We start from the raw sequence: 19,126 nt of genomic DNA on the forward strand, positions 1-19,126 counted from the left end.
TCGGCTCGTGGCGCGAGGAGTGTTGTCGTTAGGCGTGCTGAGTCAACGCTGGTTCCGCTGCCTCTAGCAACTAATTACCTGACAAGTAAGTGCTTTAAAAGATAGTTTCCACAAGTAAATCTGTGACAATTTAAAGTTTTTAAGGTGAATTAGCTCCCGGCTTCCGCCTCAGGAGTGTAGCTAAAAGCTTCTATAAACGTCGTAAGGGTACTTTGTGTATCAATTTGACCTCCGCTCTAAAATATATTATCGTATTTATGAGGCGGACAAGCGATAAAATTAACAGGCAGAAACAACCGACATTGCTAAGTAGAAATATGCACCTGTAAATTGAGTAACCTACCGCTCCTCTTTCGAAATCATTGTACATCGCTTTATCGATAAGGTTTTTTTCGCTGCTTCTCTCGGTGCCGATGAGCGTGATGTAAATGTAGTAATCGGTGCCTGCAAACCCCTGGCTTCCAGTCGCCACGGTCACAGTGTAGGACGGCATTGCAAGTTATTCGCCGCAGAGCAGCGGTGCGTCCTCTTCGACGAAGGGAGTATGCCGAAACTGTGAGGTTTTGCTTTCGTCCTCAAGGCGCTGAGGGTATCTTGCCCTGCCTTAGCAAGGCTGCCTGCTGCCTTCAGCTATGCCCTGAAATCTCTTTGTTTCCCAGCACCTTTTGCTGCCAGGTCTCACAGGAAAATAATGTCACCAGAGCAGCGCTCACAGCAATGGCAGTAGAGTTATGAAAATAAGAGTGGAGCCTGAAAAGCAGAAGTTGTCTTCCCCGCCCCTCTTCCGCCGTACATAGAAAGTTTGGGAAACATGTTTTAGTTTTACAAGGTGCCTTCTGAGTGCGCTTAACTGGTAGGTTCTGTCACGTATTGAGTACCTGTACTTTTCTAATTTGAAAAGGAGTAAGTAGAAGCAATGGGAGTTTTTTTTAAATATTTTTTTGCCAGCATATGTCACAAAGATAAACAAGCGGCGACTGTAGTGATCTGCGAGGGGGCGGAGGGCGGGAACAAAGACAAGGACAGCGGGAGGGGGGCGGACAGCGGGAATGTGGTCAGGATACAACCACCCGGGACAGGGACGAGGTTAATAATGAAGAAAAACATCGGTGTAAAAAAAAATAAAGTAAACGCCCTCAACTTCATGACGGGAAAAAGGGTCGGGGCTTAAAAAAAAGACAGGAACGCCCAAGAATCTGCTCCGAGAATGATTGCCACATCTCTCTTCCAATGGCTAGCCTCCATTTATGGAGCTAGCCAATGGAAGAGAGAGGCGGGTTAAAGCCCCATACTGGAGATCAAAAAATTTCGCCTGCGCGACACTGCTGCGCAGTGAATGCCAGGTAAAACCTAAACAGACAAGGTCTGTGGTTTGAGAGTCCAGGAAGGTCCAGCGGTCTGGAGCAGAGAAGGAGTTTGAAAAACAAGATAAGGCTGAAGAACAACAGTGAGAGCTGGAAGGAATGGAAAAATACAGAAGTGCAAGGAGCAAGGAACGCAATGGAAAACAATTCAAAGCATTGCAACACAAAGAGCAGTAAGGTTGCTCCCCTGTAATTGGCTGGAAACAGGAAGTGAAAAAAGATCATGCGGCAACTCCATAAAGCCTTGAGGAAGACTATATAAATAAATGGTGGCGGCCACCTTAGATTGGGGAAATGATCTTCCCAGAATTCCTCTGTTGGAGCCAGAATGCGGTCTAGTCTCTCGAGGAACTGGTACGGCAGCAGGTCTGACGTCAGGAGGAGGGGAGGAGGATAAAGCGCATCAGAGGGGAGCGGGAGATCGGCAGCGGCTTTACACGGAGAACGGAGAAGAGGAAGCACGAACATCAAGGCAGAACGAGGAGAATGGAACGGGACGAGAAGGCGAGGAGGAGAGACGCGCCCTGCAGAGACTGGTGTTAACCAAAATCCATCCCGGTGGGCTGCGTGAGGTAGAAGACACATAGGGTATTGCACCTCAAAACCCGAGATACCTTGCGGAGAAACTAGTACTATCAGGTGGTAACAGATCTACAAGGAGTTCTGATAATGTTCTACTTAAACCACAACGCTTATCCAAGAAAAAAACATACAATCGTACTTTCTCAGGAATGGCCCCAGGATTTGGAACGCCTTGCCCCCAGAAACGAGACTCAATCCGTCCGCTGCTTTCTTAAAAAAAGAAGTCAAATCGATTCTCTTGTCCAAATTCACCTGAACTTTCTTATACAATCTTGTAGATATGTCCTAGTCACTAATAGTTACTAGTAATGTATTCGCATAATTCATTGTATTTATATGTATATGTCAATCACCTGTATTTACCCTGTAAAGCGCTCTGATACCCGCCAGGGCCTTGTTCGCGCCACACAAAACCGTCAAAATAAAAATAAATAAATTGTGGTGACCCAAAAGAGGCAAGGGCATATCCAACATTTTCAGAAGGTGTTTGTGGGCACTGTCCCTAGAAATTGTTAAAAAGTCGGCCTTTGTCTCCCAGCGTGTGTCAAGGATGACCTAGGGGGAGGTTTCCATTTAGCATTTTTGGAGCCTGTACTTTTGTGTATGCAAGAAAAACAATTGATGGACCGAGTCCTGAACAGTGTCAAATGTTCACCCCGAGTACAGAGATCTGGCCCTCAATCCATTGGTTTTTTTTGCTCACAATGCCATTCCAGATCAGACCCACCCATACAAATCACACTTGAACCTTTTTAGGTCTCGTCCTCGAGACCTATTGCTGCCGAGATGTCTCTCAACGGAGACAGACCGGGGCACGAGCGGCGATTGGGGTCTGAGGACGCGCACGTCCAGCCCGGCGCCGTGCACACCACATAAAACACACCAAAGACACAAACAGCTATTCAGTTGTGTTGTGGTACTAGGTTGTGTTATTTTGCAATGTTAATTTGCATTGTTGTGTTGTGTTCCAGTGATTGTGTTTATGTGTTTTTGTATTGCTTTGGTGAGTTATTGTTTTTTGTTGGTGTGTTGCATTCTACTGCATATTTGTTGTGTTATGTTTTGGATTTGTTGTATTGTTTTGTAGATGTGCTGTGTCGGTGCATTGTTGTGTTACACTGCAGTGGTGGTGGTATTGTGGGAGCTGTATTGTTGTTGTGGTGTTGTATATACCCTAATGACAGTCTGTGCGCTAAAACATGGACATACATTCTTGTCACAAATTACTAACGCTACAATCCACATGATACATTGGTAAAACGTGTTTGCGCCAAGCATTGACTTCTTCAGCACTGCCCCTAGTACATGTGAAAGCCTGGGCCAAAAATGTTTTGTGAACCGGCCTACTAATTCAAAATCCTCACTGTACGCACACCCTGCTCTCCAGTACTAAGATGTAAAAGCACCCTTTCCAGTGGATTGCGAAACCCAACATACTGGCTCTTTCAGTACCGTGATGTACCTCCATTGTGCAGCACCAGTGTGCACTTCCAGTGCTGAGACCACCAAGGCAACCAAACCCTGGCCTGGAACGCCGTCAGTACTCCCAGTAGTGGGACCTGCTCGCGCTCTTAGTGCCCACACCGCCAGCGCTCGCCTGCATTGCACTTTATACACTTATATACCAAAGGAAACTCATGAGACATAATTGTGGGAAAGCAGTGCTGCAGGTTTATTTCGTACAAACAGGTAGTTGTTAAGGTGGGTCATCTTACAGGCGATCCAATGCGGCAGCCCCTCGCTGACCCGCATGCCTAAGGAGCCATCTTGCACGGCGAGTCGATGCTCTGACGGTGCAGTAAATTACCATTTCGTTATACTCCCGCCCCCCCTGTCAGGGCAGAGCGATGAGGCACACCCCGGTCGGTTCAGGCCCCCCGACCGCCCGAAGGACTAACGGGGCGCCGACGCTGTTTCCTGGAACCTCCTTCGGCTCCAGGTGCTTGGCTCAGGCACCCTTACTGTGCCAGGCAGAGGTATCTAGACTGTATCCTTCTGCCGCAGAGGTACCCTTACTGTCCATCTGCTTCCAGATCGCCCTGTGACTCCGCCTGCAACACAAAACATGACCATTAAACATTCACAACTTTCACCCCGCCGCTCTGCAGCTGGGTCAGGGTCAGGGTGGGATCAGCGCAGAGCCTAAGGGAATCCTGGCGCGGTGAGAGAGGCCAAGCAAAGTTGCTGCGCCGCTTTATACTGCAATATTTACAACAAGGGGTGGTGAGGGACAGAGTCTCTGAATTAAGCAGAAAGCTCTCACCCAGTCAAGAGATCAGGGCTAGATCCAACACCGTTTTTTAGCTCACTGCACCATCCCAGTTTCAGAACCTGGCTGTATGCAAATTAGTCTGTTCCTGTCCCAGTGCATGATGGGAACAGGGCAAACCAAACTACAAAAGCCAATTCTTACACTGGGAGTATTTACAACAAGGGGTGGTGAGGGACAGAGTCTCTGAATTAAGCAGAAAGCTCTCACCCTGTCAAGAGATCAGGGCTAGATCCAACACCGTTTTTTAGCTCACTGCACCATCCCAGTTTCAGAACCTGGCTGTATGCAAATTAGTCTGTTCCTGTCCCAGTGCATGATGGTTTTTGGCCACTATAGGTGTGGCAGGGTATACTCAGACATGAGTCCCTTTCTCACTGCTCCATCAGGATTCAAGCAAGCCGGGCCGAAGAAGGCTGAAATGCCAGAAACCGGTCCCCGGTAGCTTGTCTCCTTTCTGGTGAAGAATTGGCTTGGTAGTTTAGTCTGCCCTGTTCCCATGATGCACTGGGCCAGGGTCAGACTGATTTGCATATAGCCAGGTTCTGAGCTGGGATGGGGCAGTGAGATAAATAACGGTGATGGATCAAGCCCTGATCTTTGGACTGGGTAAGAGTGGTCTGTTTAACTCAGACACTCTGTTCATCACCACCCCCTTTTTGTAAATCGTTTTTGGCCACTATAGGTGTGGCAGGGTATACTCAGACATGAGTCCCTTTCTCACTGCTCCATCAGGATTCAAGCAAGCCGGGCCGAAGAAGGCTGAAATGCCAGAAACCGGTCCCCGGTAGCTTGTCTCCTTTCTGGTGAAGAATTGGCTTGGTAGTTTAGTCTGCCCTGTTCCCATGATGCACTGGGCCAGGGACAGACTGATTTGCATATAGCCAGGTTCTGAGCTGGGATGGGGCAGTGAGATAAATAACGGTGATGGATCAAGCCCTGATCTTTGGACTGGGTAAGAGTGGTCTGTTTAACTCAGACACTCTGTTCATCACCACCCCCTTTTTGTAAATCGTTTTTGGCCACTATAGGTGTGGCAGGGTATACTCAGACATGAGTCCCTTTCTCACTGCTCCATCAGGATTCAAGCAAGCCGGGCCGAAGAAGACTGAAATGCCAGAAACCGGTCCCCGGTAGCTTGTCTCCTTTCTGGTGAAGAATTGGCTTGGTAGTTTAGTCTGCCCTGTTCCCATGATGCACGGGCCAGGGACAGACTGATTTGCATATAGCCAGGTTCTGAGCTGGGATGGGGCAGTGAGATAAATAACGGTGATGGATCAAGCCCTGATCTTTGGACTGGGTAAGAGTGGTCTGTTTAACTCAGACACTCTGTTCATCACCACCCCCTTTTTGTAAATCGTTTTTGGCCACTATAGGTGTGGCAGGGTATACTCAGACATGAGTCCCTTTCTCACTGCTCCATCAGGATTCAAGCAAGCCGGGCCGAAGAAGGCTGAAATGCCAGAAACCGGTCCCCGGTAGCTTGTCTCCTTTCTGGTGAAGAATTGGCTTGGTAGTTTAGTCTGCCCTGTTCCCATGATGCACTGGGCCAGGGACAGACTGATTTGCATATAGCCAGGTTCTGAGCTGGGATGGGGCAGTGAGATAAATAACGGTGATGGATCAAGCCCTGATCTTTGGACTGGGTAAGAGTGGTCTGTTTAACTCAGACACTCTGTTCATCACCACCCCCTTTTTGTAAATCGTTTTTGGCCACTATAGGTGTGGCAGGGTATACTCAGACATGAGTCCCTTTCTCACTGCTCCATCAGGATTCAAGCAAGCCGGGCCGAAGAAGGCTGAAATGCCAGAAACCGGTCCCCGGTAGCTTGTCTCCTTTCTGGTGAAGAATTGGCTTGGTAGTTTAGTCTGCCCTGTTCCCATGATGCACTGGGCCAGGGACAGACTGATTTGCATATAGCCAGGTTCTGAGCTGGGATGGGGCAGTGAGATAAATAACGGTGATGGATCAAGCCCTGATCTTTGGACTGGGTAAGAGTGGTCTGTTTAACTCAGACACTCTGTTCATCACCACCCCCTTTTTGTAAATCGCTTTATACTGCAAGGCACGCCCCCATCCCCAGGTGAGCCCTCCCTATTGGCTACTAGCGCAGAGAGGATGGCTCAGGGAGGGGTGCCACGCTAAGGGCTCTGCTCGCCCGTCGTGTGGGACTAGGGCGCTGTCCCGCCCATGCTCCCCTGCGTGTCGCGCGGTCAGTGGCATAGTGCCCACACCGCCAGCGCTCGCCCCGCATTGCACTTTATACACTTATATACCAAAGGAAACTCATGAGACATAATTGTGGGAAAGCAGTGCTGCAGGTTTATTTCGTACAAACAGGTAGTTGTTAAGGTGGGTCATCTTACAGGCGATCCAATGCGGCAGCCCCTCGCTGACCCGCATGCCTAAGGAGCCATCTTGCACGGCGAGTCGATGCTCTGACGGTGCAGTAAATTACCATTTCGTTATACTCCCGCCCCCCCTGTCAGGGCGGAGCGATGAGGCACACCCCCGGTCGGTTCAGGCCCCCCGACCGCCCGAAGGACTAACGGGGCGCCGACGCTGTTTCCTGGAACCTCCTTCGGCTCCAGGTGCTTGGCTCAGGCACCCTTACTGTGCCAGGCAGAGGTATCTAGACTGTATCCTTCTGCTGCAGAGGTACCCTTACTGTCCATCTGCTTCCAGATCGCCCTGTACTCCGCCACAGCTCTGGAGGAGGCATACGTCGATGACAGAGCCCCCCACCTACCCAGTTACTTGCAACCTGCCTCTAACAGAGCCTCCTGTATGTCCAGGAGGAAGACATCCATCCCCAGCCCAGACAAGTGTACCCCGTCGCTCTCGTAATATTCTTCAGTTCTTTCTTGTATCAGTGCGTGCCTAATGAACCCCAGGCCCCTCCTCTCCATAAATTTCTGCATGGACCTGTTGACCCTCCTGCGGCATTGTTCTATTGCCACAACTGATCGAGCTCCCCTCCAAACCTTGCGAGGGACAATTTCTGACCATATTAATTCAGTAGCTCCTATTCGGTTGGTCAATGCCGTCACATCCCTCTGCATGGTTTCAATTAGGGCTCTCCTCCCCACTGTGACCAGATCATTTCCTCCCAGATGGATAATGAGGATGTTGGGAGGACCGCCCCGCGCTGCTGGGCATTGTTCAAGCTTGCGCCGCAGCTGGCCCCATCTCATTCCAGGGAAACCCAACCATAGAATTTGTGTCTTTGCTAAAGCCAGATCCCATCTTCTGGATAACGCCCACTGCTCCAGCCTGGGAATGTAAGAATGGCCCATCACCCACACGCAACACTCAGCTGCAAGAAACAAGACACCATTGGGTTACACTAACAAAGGGAGGAGACCACGCTGTACATTAATGCTTTATTTAAAAGTGAACACTGCACTCCACTCGAAAAACGTGATCCTTCATAACATATACACTACAAAGATTTATTTAAAATTAACATTGCACTCGCTCGAAAAACGTGATCCTTCATACATATACACTACAAAGATCTACTTCCGATATGCCCATAAATACAATGCCTGTCGTTCAAGTATGGCATTTCTTTCACATATGTCACATGTAACAGGCATGGCCCTTATTGCGGCCAGAAGTATTCAAGGTCGAATGTATCGCTGGTAGCAAGAGGACGACCACCTCCCTACCCTCTTAACGCCTTCCTCGCCTAGCCCCGCCCTGAAAGCGGCGGTAGCTGCCCCTATCCTAAATGAGTGACTGGAAAATTTCTGACCTGTAGCAGACAAACCAGCCTTGGCCAACACTGTGGCCATTATCCGCTCCAACTGGAATTTAGTAAGTGATGAGCCGTCAGCATGTATTAGGAAGTTACCTGCCAGTAGTGGCCTGATCTTCAGGTATTCCCTGACCGTGGCGACCGGGCAGTATCTGGAGTCCTCCAGCGCCCGTAACGTGATGGACACTCTCTTCCCCACCTGATCCGTTTTGGATTTGCGTAACCACAGTACCAAGGAATCCCTGGCACAAACATCCATCATGTCCAAGGCTCTCCCTGATCTATCTGATTTAGACTTGGCCACTAGCTCGCTAGCCCGGAAGGCGCGAAAGAACGCCAAGCAAAAGGCTGTCGAGAAAAGCTGAGCTTCGAACGCTGACTTCGTGACGGACGGCACCACGTCTAGCATGCGCTGAAGGGCGGGGAACTCAATTCCTGCCCTTCTGTCGGGGAACCTGACCTCGTCCCTAGCCCATCCCTTCAATGCTGCCCTAATCTTGAATGGACTCGTGGGGTCCTCGTCTCCATTTAATTGGGTCTCATGCTTGAGTGCCGCCAGGTTGCCGCACACCCAGGAATGTGCCTTGCCAGTCTCTTTCGCCCATACCACAAACGTCTCCACCTGTTCTATAGGACTTAGGGCTGCTGCTCCCAGGGACATGGTTACTGCACGGAAAGTGGTCAGCTGGGCCGCATATCTTCTTCTGGTGGCCTGGGCCAGAGAACGTTGTCCCATCCTCTTCAACCGCTCCCCCACTGAAGGAGTCGCCATAGAGTTGCCGGGAATGGTGTCATCGCCTCCCTTGCCTGTGGCCAGGCCTCTCGGAATCGTGGCAACTGAAAGCGAGAGAGAGCGCGTCAGCTGCCACATTCTTAACACCTTCGATATGCCTAGCCCTAAACTCGATGTTATTCCGTAACCCAGCCCTGACTAATTCCCTCAGCAAGCTTAAGACTAACGTGCAGTTGGCAGTCAGACCGTTGATGGCTTGGACCACGGCCAAGTTGTCCGACCAGAACACCACTTTCTTGTTGCCCAATCCCTCTGGCCATATATGCAGTGCAACCACAATGGGAAACAGTTCTAGGACAGTTATATTAGCAGTCACCCCTTTCTTGCGCCAAGCGTCAGGCCACTTCATGGCACACCACTCCTGTCTAAAGATCACCCCAAAACCGTCTCTACCGGATGCGTCTGAAAACAGACAGAGGCCTTGGCTGCTTTCCCAGGGAGCCCTCCATATCACTGTGCCATTGCAATTCCTCAAAAATTCGTCCCATATCTGTAGGTCTGCCTTCAACCCCGGACCCAGGTGCACTAAGTGATGCTTCCCCTTCACGCTGGCCATAGCCCTTGCCAGCCTGCGGGAAAACACCTTACCTGCCGGTATGACACGCGCTGCAAAGTTTAGTTTGCCCAACAGACTCTGGACCGCCTCAAGTGTTGCCTTACTCCTCCCAACCATTGAACTAATGTCCTGCCTCAGGTCGCGAACCTTGTCAGCTGGGAGTCTGGATTCCCCTCTAATGGTATCGAGTTCTATGCCCAGGAACGTCAGTATCTGTGCAGGCCCTTCAGTTTTTCAGGGGGCTAGGGGAACACCTAACTGCTCTGTCAGCTCCTCAAAGGCTTGGAGGGCCTCTGCGCATTCCTGGGAACCATCCCTGCCAAAAAACAGGAAATCGTCTAGGTAGTGGGTGACTTGGGAAATACCATGCCTGGCCGTGAGGGCCCACTGGAGGAAGGAACTGAACGCCTCAAAGAAGGCGCACGAGACTGTGCAGCCCATGGGCATGCAGCGATCGAAAAAGAATGCCCCCTCCCACTTGAAACCCAACAAGTGTTGAGTGTCTGGGTGAACAGGTAGGAGGCGGAACGCTGACTCGATTTCTGCCTTGGCTAACCACGCTCCCTTGCCTGTCCTCCTAATCAAGTCTATGGCCATGTCCAGTGAGCAATAGGAGACCGAGCACGCCCCTTCCTCCAACCAATGATTGATTGAATTGCCCTCCGCGTAGGATAGGTGATGGATGCTCCGTGCTGCTTTTTTGGAACCACTCCTAGTGGGGAGACAAAAAAAAAATTCTAAAGGAGGTGAAGGAAATGGCCCTGCCACCCTCCCAGATCAACCTCCTTCCTGATCTTGTCACTGACCACCTGTGGTAAGTCCCTGGCCGATTTGAGATTCAAAGCGTCCCTGGAGCCCAGGGGGCCTCTGTAACGTATCCTAAAGCCGTCCACAAAACCATCAACCAATAGCATTCGCTCCCTTACAAATGGATACACTCTGAGTAGTGGTAAGATGTTCTGCAACACTATGGGAGATGGGCCTTTGGTGTGCTCCGTCCCTTTTCTATGCTGTGAAGGTAAATTATTGCCTGTATTATTGATGTGCTCAGTCCGTCCTCTGCTCTGCAACACTATGGGAGATGGGCCTTTGGTGTGCTCCAACCGTTCTCTATGCTGTGAAAGTAAATTGTTGCCTGTCTTATTGGTATGCTCAGTCCGTCCTCTCTGCTGTACAGGTAACCTATTGTCGTGCTCCATCCGCTCCCTGTGGTGTGGTGGGGGGGGGGGGTTTGGCCGCTGGTACAGGCGATTGCTGCATTTTGGGCACCGCATTTGCTGCACTCATGGGCAAACTTACACGCTCTACCCCAGGTACATGTCCCATTATTGAACATTCTGCAGGTTCCTGAGTTAAAACGTCTCGGTCCGGCTCCCTGTCCCCTCCCCCGCCCCCCCCCAAAAGGGCTGTTGGAAAGAATGCCTCTGGAACTGCTCCCACTTCAGTTCATGTTCCCACTTTTTGGTATCACCCTCGCCTTGTGTCTTATAAAAAGTTTCCCTCTTACTATTTCCTGTCCTGCACATATGTTTAAACCAGAGCTGGATGTCCGTATGGTCCCACCCTATGTCTGGGCAGCCAGCCATGGTCTTCCTAAATTCTTGGTCGTACCAGAACCAGCCCATCCCTCCGGACTCCTTTGCCCCTTGCTGGATGGAGTTGGCGTACTCCATCAGGGCCTCACTCTGAGCTGGGTCCTTCTGTACTATGATTGCTGCTAGTATGTTAAACGCCTCGGTCCAGTTCTCAATAGTCTTGTCGGGCCAACGCTGATATCTAACCTTGTTGTCCTCTTCTTTCTTCCCCATCCTCCTGAAGGGCCTGCACAGATACTGACGTTCCTGGGCATAGAACTCGATACCATTAGAGGGGAATCCAGACTCCCAGCTGACAAGGTTCGCGACCTGAGGCAGGACATTAGTTCAATGGTTGGGAGGAGTAAGGCAACACTTGAGGCGGTCCAGAGTCTGTTGGGCAAACTGAACTTTGCAGCGCGTGTCATGCATTAACAGTGTCAAAATATCGATATATTCCCTCCTCCATATACCTTCTTTGGCAGCTTGGGGTACCTGTCTGGCCAGGGAGCAGCCGCCTTTTTACTTCATGCCAGGTCTACCCGGGCCGGCCGGTTGTAACGCCCCCACTTGTGCCGAGGAGGCCCCACCCGATGCAGGTTGAGCCAGCCCCACTGAGCCAGCCCCACCATCAATCTTACCATTCGCCGCGCTCGTTGTCGCACCGTCTCTGGCAGGTGTTTGGCCGGCAATCTGCGGAATGAGGGGGGTGACCACTTGAGGGATAATGGGGGCGACACTTTGTGGGACAGAAGGGGCAACACGCTGATGGACGACTGGTGTAACACTCTGAGGGTTGATGGAGGTGACACTCTGAGGGGTGACAGGGGTGGCAGGCGGCAGCACTGGTGGTCCAGCTGGCAATGGTGGCCCCGCTGGCAATGGCTGAGCCCATACTTGCATCACTGGATCAGCTGTTGTCAGCCCAGGAGGGGGGCCAGCCTTTCTTGTGCTGCTGCCATGGCGTCTAAACGTTTTTGAAACAATGCCATTAAGCCTATCATATCGTCCATAGTCTTACCCATTTGGGCCAAGTCTATTATTCCCGCCGCTGACTCGTGCACCACAGCAGGTATTGCCGGTATTTCCAAGGGCACCACGGCGGGGGGGGGTGGCGACGCCGGACGGATGCTTCGTGCCGGCACGGCCGGGAATTCCTTCCGGGTGACCTTCCGCTTGCGAGTGGACCTTCGCGTCCCCTCTCCCGAGGTGCCTGGAGTGTCCTCGGTGGCCCCAGGTCGGCCGGCCTCCTCTAGCCTACGTGCCTCGATGAAACCCTGTGCCCATGCGGGCCCTTTAGCCTGCGAGACTGCCAGAAATTCCGCCCACAGCCCATCTTGTGGCAATGCAGCGTCGCGGGTGCTCATTGCGATGGCTTCTACCCTTCCGGGTTCCTAAGGATGAGAAAGTACATGAGGTTGTGCCACACCTTGCAGCGTCTACTGACCAACCCGTGGGATCTTGCCGTACCTAGCAGACCAGCTGGCAACAGCATCCGTTATGCTGGCAAATACCTCCCTCCTAATACCACCAACCGTCGCACGCACCCCATGAATTACCTGCTGATATCTGTCCAATCCTACGCCGCTGCCAGTCCTTGTACGCGTACCCGAGCGCAATCTGTAAAACAACACCGCGTTACTACAATGTGCAACTGCATTTAAAGATAACGCGATACTCGTGTGTAAATTGCACCTCAATACTGTAAAACCACACCGCGTTACTCAATGTGCAACTGCCTTTCAGGACACCGCGTTGCTCATGTGTAAATTGCACTTCTTGATCAATCTGTCCCTTCGCACAACGTGCTGTCGCAAAAGACCCTTAGTTGATCCAACCCCCTAGGAGTCAGTTTGCGTTGCCTAGTATTACCCGTACTTCTTATATTACCTGCTGATCTACTCCTTCCTCCTATGAGCTGCTAATCCTTGCGACGTGTTCCACGCGTGATCTGAAAGAACAACATAACATTTACTCGTTGTGTACATTGCACTCTGTTCCAACGTCTTGCACGTGCACTCGAACTAGCCAATGCTGTAACATTTTAACCTAGGCGATGACTAAAGTTACATGCCCTGCACCCCCTTCAGGATTGGGGAACTGAAGCGTCTAGCCGGACCGGCTTGTGTTTACATTACTACTAGCGCAAAGGCGCATTGTTATTCTTTTTCAGCAACGCGAGGTCAGACCTATTGCATGGCAAATGCTTGTTACGAGAGCAGCACAAGGAAAGCAACTGCACTGAGCAGCACCAGGAAAGAGACTGCATCGGGAACAGCACAAGGAAAAGAGACTGCACTGAGAGCAGCACAAGGAAAATAGACTGCAACAGAAGCATCACGAGGAAAAGAGACTACACCGGGAGCAGCACTGGGAAAAGAGACTGCACAAGGAGCAGCACAAGTAAAGATGCGAATGTCACTAATATTCTGACTACAGTATAACACATTCATACTGCACCTAGGCAGTACTGCAGCCTTAGTCGTGCGGCTCGAGATCACATCGAGGGAACTGCGAGGCCCCGGTCTAGTCACTTCGTATTTTCTGCCATCTGCTAATCCTCCACTATCGGTGGGTGTTTCCGGTGAGGGGCTGCCGATGGCTACCGTAGTCCCACTATGCGCGCGCGCCTGGTGTGAGCAACATGGCGGAAGGAGCGCGTGGGGACAAGTAAAGCCGACTCTATCCGCTACTTTACAGGCCGAGGCAGTGTCGGGCTCACATGCCCCCGCAGCGAGAAGAGCACAGCAGTGTAAATGCTACCCTCAAATAAGTGTTTAATAGCATGTTAATATAGAAGACATTGGTTACAAAAAGTTTTAAAAGGAAGCCGAGCATACTGGCGTGTCAAGAAAGAAATCCCATCTTTTAACTTTACACCGTGCTGGACATTATAAAAGCAATGCCCATGCACTAGCCAAGTTATGCATTGTAAACTATGCATTTTTGTATAGTGCAGCGATTTGCAATGTTCCAGGGTTCTTATAGAGCCACCGTGTAATGTGCCGATTCAAAATACAGCACCGAATGGCTGAGGTAACTTTTAGATGTTCTCAATACTCTAGAAAGTTGGACTTCGTGCTTTAAGGACGGTGGCAAGTGTCCCCATACAAGGCTTGGCCTACTCAGTGAACAGGCAGGCTTGGTCCGAAATGCATGGTGCACAGATGTGTCATCGGGGAAAACGGAGTGCCTGCTCGCAATAACAAAATTGCCCTGAACCAGTGAGTCGAGCAGGTGAGTCAGGAAGGTGCGGGGCTCGGGTTGCGCAGGCGTGGTAGCACCTCAGGCAAACCAGCTCCGAGCGAAACCCCAAATCCCTACACCGGGGGCCTAGTCAGAAGTGAAACGAAACTGAGGAAAGTAAAGCCAGGCAGAATCAAGGTTCTCGCATTAAAGAGGCAGCGGGTTTGACTGAGGTCTTATGTAAACGTACAATCAAGGTTCACGCATTCAAGAGGCAGCGGGTTTGACTGAGGTCTTATGTAAACGTACGTAGCACGAGTTGTGAGGTGTGTGGCACCTCTATTCAAGGTTCACGCATTAAAGAGGCAGCGGGTTTGACTGAGGTCTTATGTAAACATACGTAGCACGAGTTGTGAGGTGTGTGGCACCTCTATTCAAGCACTCGAGTCCCTGCTTCCGGGATGGAACACCCGAGGGCAATTGGAGGACACCAGTTGCATACTATGCGCACCAGTTGCCCTATCTGTTAATACCCGTGGCGACTGGAGTGGAAACAAGACAACCCGATATTATGTGCGTCGCGGCTCGATCCCTCAAATGATGTCTTGTGATCTGTGGCGTGGCACTAGCTAAGACCTTGATCGATATATATCACTCATTTACCCGAGACAGAATCATGGGGCTATGGGAGCCGAATTATGGAGCAGTGTTTATTTTTGAGACAGAACAGGCAGTATAAACCTTTGCGTCCGACCGGCCCAGCCCCGGTCCATCCAGGCGAGTTGTCCTTTTTAGGAAGGCGGCGGAAAGGTCGTTAAGCGGAAAGGCCATATTTCAAAATGGCGTTTTTTAAGACTGACGCAAGACAGCGTTAGTCTTGTTTTCCGGAAGACTGCACTACAAATTGCCAGGATGTACTACGAAATAGCCGCGGCAATTTGGCGCTCTTTTTGGGATTTCATACAAACTAGTACATTGACCGTTTACCACCAAAGCTGAGTCGAAACCCACGCGGAACGCTGCAATACGCCATGGCCGTGCAGTGTGGCTCTAAAGCATACGTTAAGGGCTGCGGCGTCGCCTTGCAATTGCGAGCGCTATCCCTCGGCCCCCTAAACTGCCCGCTGGATATAATTATAGCCAATTAAATACCCAATGCGTGAGAAAAACAACCCATTGTTTAGCAGCACCGACACATACACTACTGGCTTCTACCTTTCAACGCGCATCGAGACTCAGCCGTCTGGGGTTGTGGGGTATGAGGTGTATGGGGTATGAGGTGTCCCCTAAGGGCTGGTGAGGCCGGACTTGTGGAGCAGCAATGCGTGCGCCCACAAACGTGAAAGGGCTCTTGCTGCACAGTCTGTCTCGCTAGAGTATTTTTACTTCCTGCTGCACATTCTGCCTGGCTAGTGTATTTTTACTTCCCGTTTCACATTCTGCCTGGCTAGTGTATATCTACCTTGTGCTGCACGTTCTTCCTGGCTAGTATATATTTGACATTTGCTGTACACATGGCCTACGTATTTTCTTGCCTATGTTCCCTGGTTGTGATTGTTTTTCTTGCCTATGTTCCCTGGTTGTGCTTGCTTTTCTTGCCTCTCTTCCCTGGTTGTGATCGTTTTTTCTTGCCTCGGTTCCCTGGGGCGTTACTGGGCAGAGGTGGGCGTTTGGTGAGGGGCAGTGGGTGCCGAGGGCATGGACGCCAGCGCACCGGCTGACCTGTGGCTCTGTGTGTGTGTGTCTGTGGCTCTGTGTGTGTGTGTGGCTCTGTGTGTGTGTGTGTGGCTCTGTGTGTGTGGGTCGCTCTGTGTGTGTATGTGTGGCTGTGTGTGTGTGTGGCTCTGTGTGTGTGTGTGTGTGTGGCTCTGTGTGTGTGTGTGGCTCTGTGTGTGTGTGTGGTTCTGTGTGTGTGTGTGTGTGCGTGTGGCTCTGTGTGTGTGTGGCTCCGTGCGTGTGGCTCTGTGTGTGTATGGCTCTGTGTGTGTGTGGCTCTGTGTGTGTGTGTGTGTGTCTGTCTGTGTGTGTGTGGCTCTGTGTGTGTGTGGCTATGTGTGTGTGTGTGGCTCTGAGTGTGAGTGTGGCTCTGTGTGTCTGTGTGTGTGGGGCTCTGTGTGTGTGTGTGGGGCTCTGTGTGTGTGTGTGTTGGGCTGTGTGTGTGTGTGGGCTCTGTGTGTGTGGGGATCTGTGTCTGCTAATACACTCGACTACTCTCTAATGCTCACCTATTGCCATTGTAAATTATAATACCATTTATTTATGTTGAAAAAAAAACAAAAAATGAAAAGACTGCCATTTGCAATGCCAATAGCTCTAACTTTAATAAAGACGTGACCATTGCATTGTAAATGCTTGTTTATATAGGCACTGAAGTGCAGGGAACTCTGTTGATTGGTCCTAAAGGAGTACAGTTAAGGTGGAAATGTGACTCTGGGACACATTATTAAACACAATGCTTTATTGACAATGTTGAGTGTTAACAATGCAAGGTTTTTAAATTAAAACAAATATCACTGAATGTTGGCACTATCATCCCCATTGATTGAAATTGTAGATTATAACATATTTCTGCTTTTCCTAATGTCGTGACACCCTGACAAAGCCAGTTGGCTGCCTTATTAATATTTATTCCCCTTTATATTGTAGTTAATATAGGTAAGGGGATTGTGATTGTGGGGTTAAGGCTTGTTGGGGATGACAGACCTAAGGTTGTCACCAAAGGCATTTACATCTACCTGATTGTACATATGTGTAATTTACTACAGAGTATTTAGTAGTATGTACTTAATAAAGTATTTATTTTTCCTTTTTATGGGTAACAGGCTGCACAATTATTTATCGAGTGTTGTTCATACCAGCAAGCTGGGCTCACAGGCTCACACCATCCCCCTGAGTAGACCTTGGACTGCTCTGCTTCACTACCCTGAAAGAGTGAAATGCTACATTTGGGTGCTTGGCTCCCAGTAAAGAGCAAGTCACATACTTTGCAGCTACTAGCCACTTTCTTACACTTACAGTTTTAACCACAATCACAGAGTTAGAGAAATCATGTGACCTTTCACATCATACAACATTTTACCTTATTCATAATTTAGAGTCTTTTATTAGGGTACTTTATTCAAATATCGTGTTTGCCACATGTTATTAAACAGGATTTAATCACATTTTGTCAAAACCAGATAGTAAACCTAGCAAAGGCCAGACACATGCTTTCTTTTAAAGGAGCAACAGTAGGACATGGTACCTCATAACAGTTGCAGAGAGGTGTAAAGACGGGCAAGCTGCAAAACAGAGGTGCATTATCAACCCCTTGCAACTCCTGACGGATGCCTTTGTGCTCTGGTGGGGGTGAAGCAGAATTTTACGCACATTAACTTATTCTATTTTCAGGGCCTGATTCACAAAGAAGTTGTTAATGTGCATGAATGACTTATTCCCTCAAAATCAAGCATAAGCTACCCCAAAGTTTGTACTAAGTCACTCTTGCTCAAATAAAAAGGTATATAAATCAGACACTCGGGGCCCGATTCACAGAACTAACTTAAGACAAAATCCTAAACTTACTACTTTTGGTATTCACAGAAGTTAGGATTTTGTCTTAAGACAGACTTAAGACAGGCTTAAGACAGAATCCTAACTTAAGTCTGTCTTAAGTCTGTCTTACGACAAAATCCTAACTTCTGTGAATACCAAAAGTAGTAAGTTTAGGATTTTGTCTTAAGTTAGTTCTGTGAATCGGGCCCTAAGTAAGCAGGAAACTCTTGACAATCGGAAGTAGCAAATCAGACATAGAATGGTATTTCACATGAATTTCAACTAGCCCTTTGGCCAGCCCTGCCACCTGGCGTTGAAATACGTGTAATACCTATGACTTGTTTTACAGTAACCAGGGACACATTCTGTATTCAGTGCTTAAATGGTAAAACGAAGGGCACAAAGGTTTTCTTTGCTCCTCAGATTCTGGGGTTGCTGAAAACAAGACTGCCTCCTTGATTCCACTGTACGCCTCTTTCTTCCACGGCATTCCTCATTCTTCCATCTCAGGCCTTTCTTCCACTGCATGCCTCTTTGATTCCACTGCATGCCTCCTTGATTCCACTGCATGCCTCTTCCTTCCACTGCATGCATCTCTCTTCCACTGCATGCCTCCTTGATTCCACTGCATGCCTCCTTGATTCCACTGCATTCCTCTTCCTTCCACTGCATGCCTCTTCCTTCCACTGCATGCCTCTTTCTTCCACTGCATGCCTCCTTGATTTCACTGCATGCCTCCTTGATTCCACTGCATGCCTCTTCCTTCCACTGCATGCATCTCTTTTCCACTGCATGCCTCCTTGATTCCACTGCATGCCTCTGCCTTCCACTGCATTCCTCTTTCTTCCACTGCATGCCTCTTCCTTCCACAACGTGCATCTCTTTTCCACTGCATGCCTCCTTGATTCCACTGCATGCCTCTGCCTTCCACCACATGCCTCTTTCTTCCACTGCATTCCTCTTTCTTCCACTGCATGCCTCTTTCTTCCACTGCATGCCTTCTTGATTCACTGTATGCCTCCTTGATTCCACTGCATGCCTCTGCCTTCCACTGCATGCCTCTTTCTTCCACTGCATGCCTCTTTCTTCCACTGCATGCCTCTATCCTCCACTGCATGCCTCTATCTTCCACTGCATGCTTCTTCCTTCCACTGCATGCATCTCTCTTCCACTGCCTGCCTCCTTGATTCCACTGCTTGCCTCTGCCTTCCACCGCATGCCACTTTCTTCCACTGCATGCCTCTTTCTTCCACTGCATGCCTCTATCTTCCACTGCATGCCTCTTTCTTCCACTGCATGCCTCTTTCTTCCACTGTATGCCTCTGCCTTCCACCGCATGCCTCTGCCTTCCACCGCATGCCTCTTTCTTCCATTGCATGCCTCTATCTTCCACTGTATGCATCTCTCTTCCACTGCATGCCTCCTTGATTCCACTGCATGCCTCTTTCTTCCACTGCATGCCTCTATCTTCCACTGCATGCATCTCTCTTCCACTGCATGCCTCTTC

This window comes from Lissotriton vulgaris, chromosome 1_1 (assembly GCF_964263255.1).
Source record: "Lissotriton vulgaris chromosome 1_1, aLisVul1.2, whole genome shotgun sequence".
In the NCBI taxonomy this organism is placed as follows: Eukaryota; Metazoa; Chordata; class Amphibia; order Caudata; family Salamandridae; genus Lissotriton; species Lissotriton vulgaris.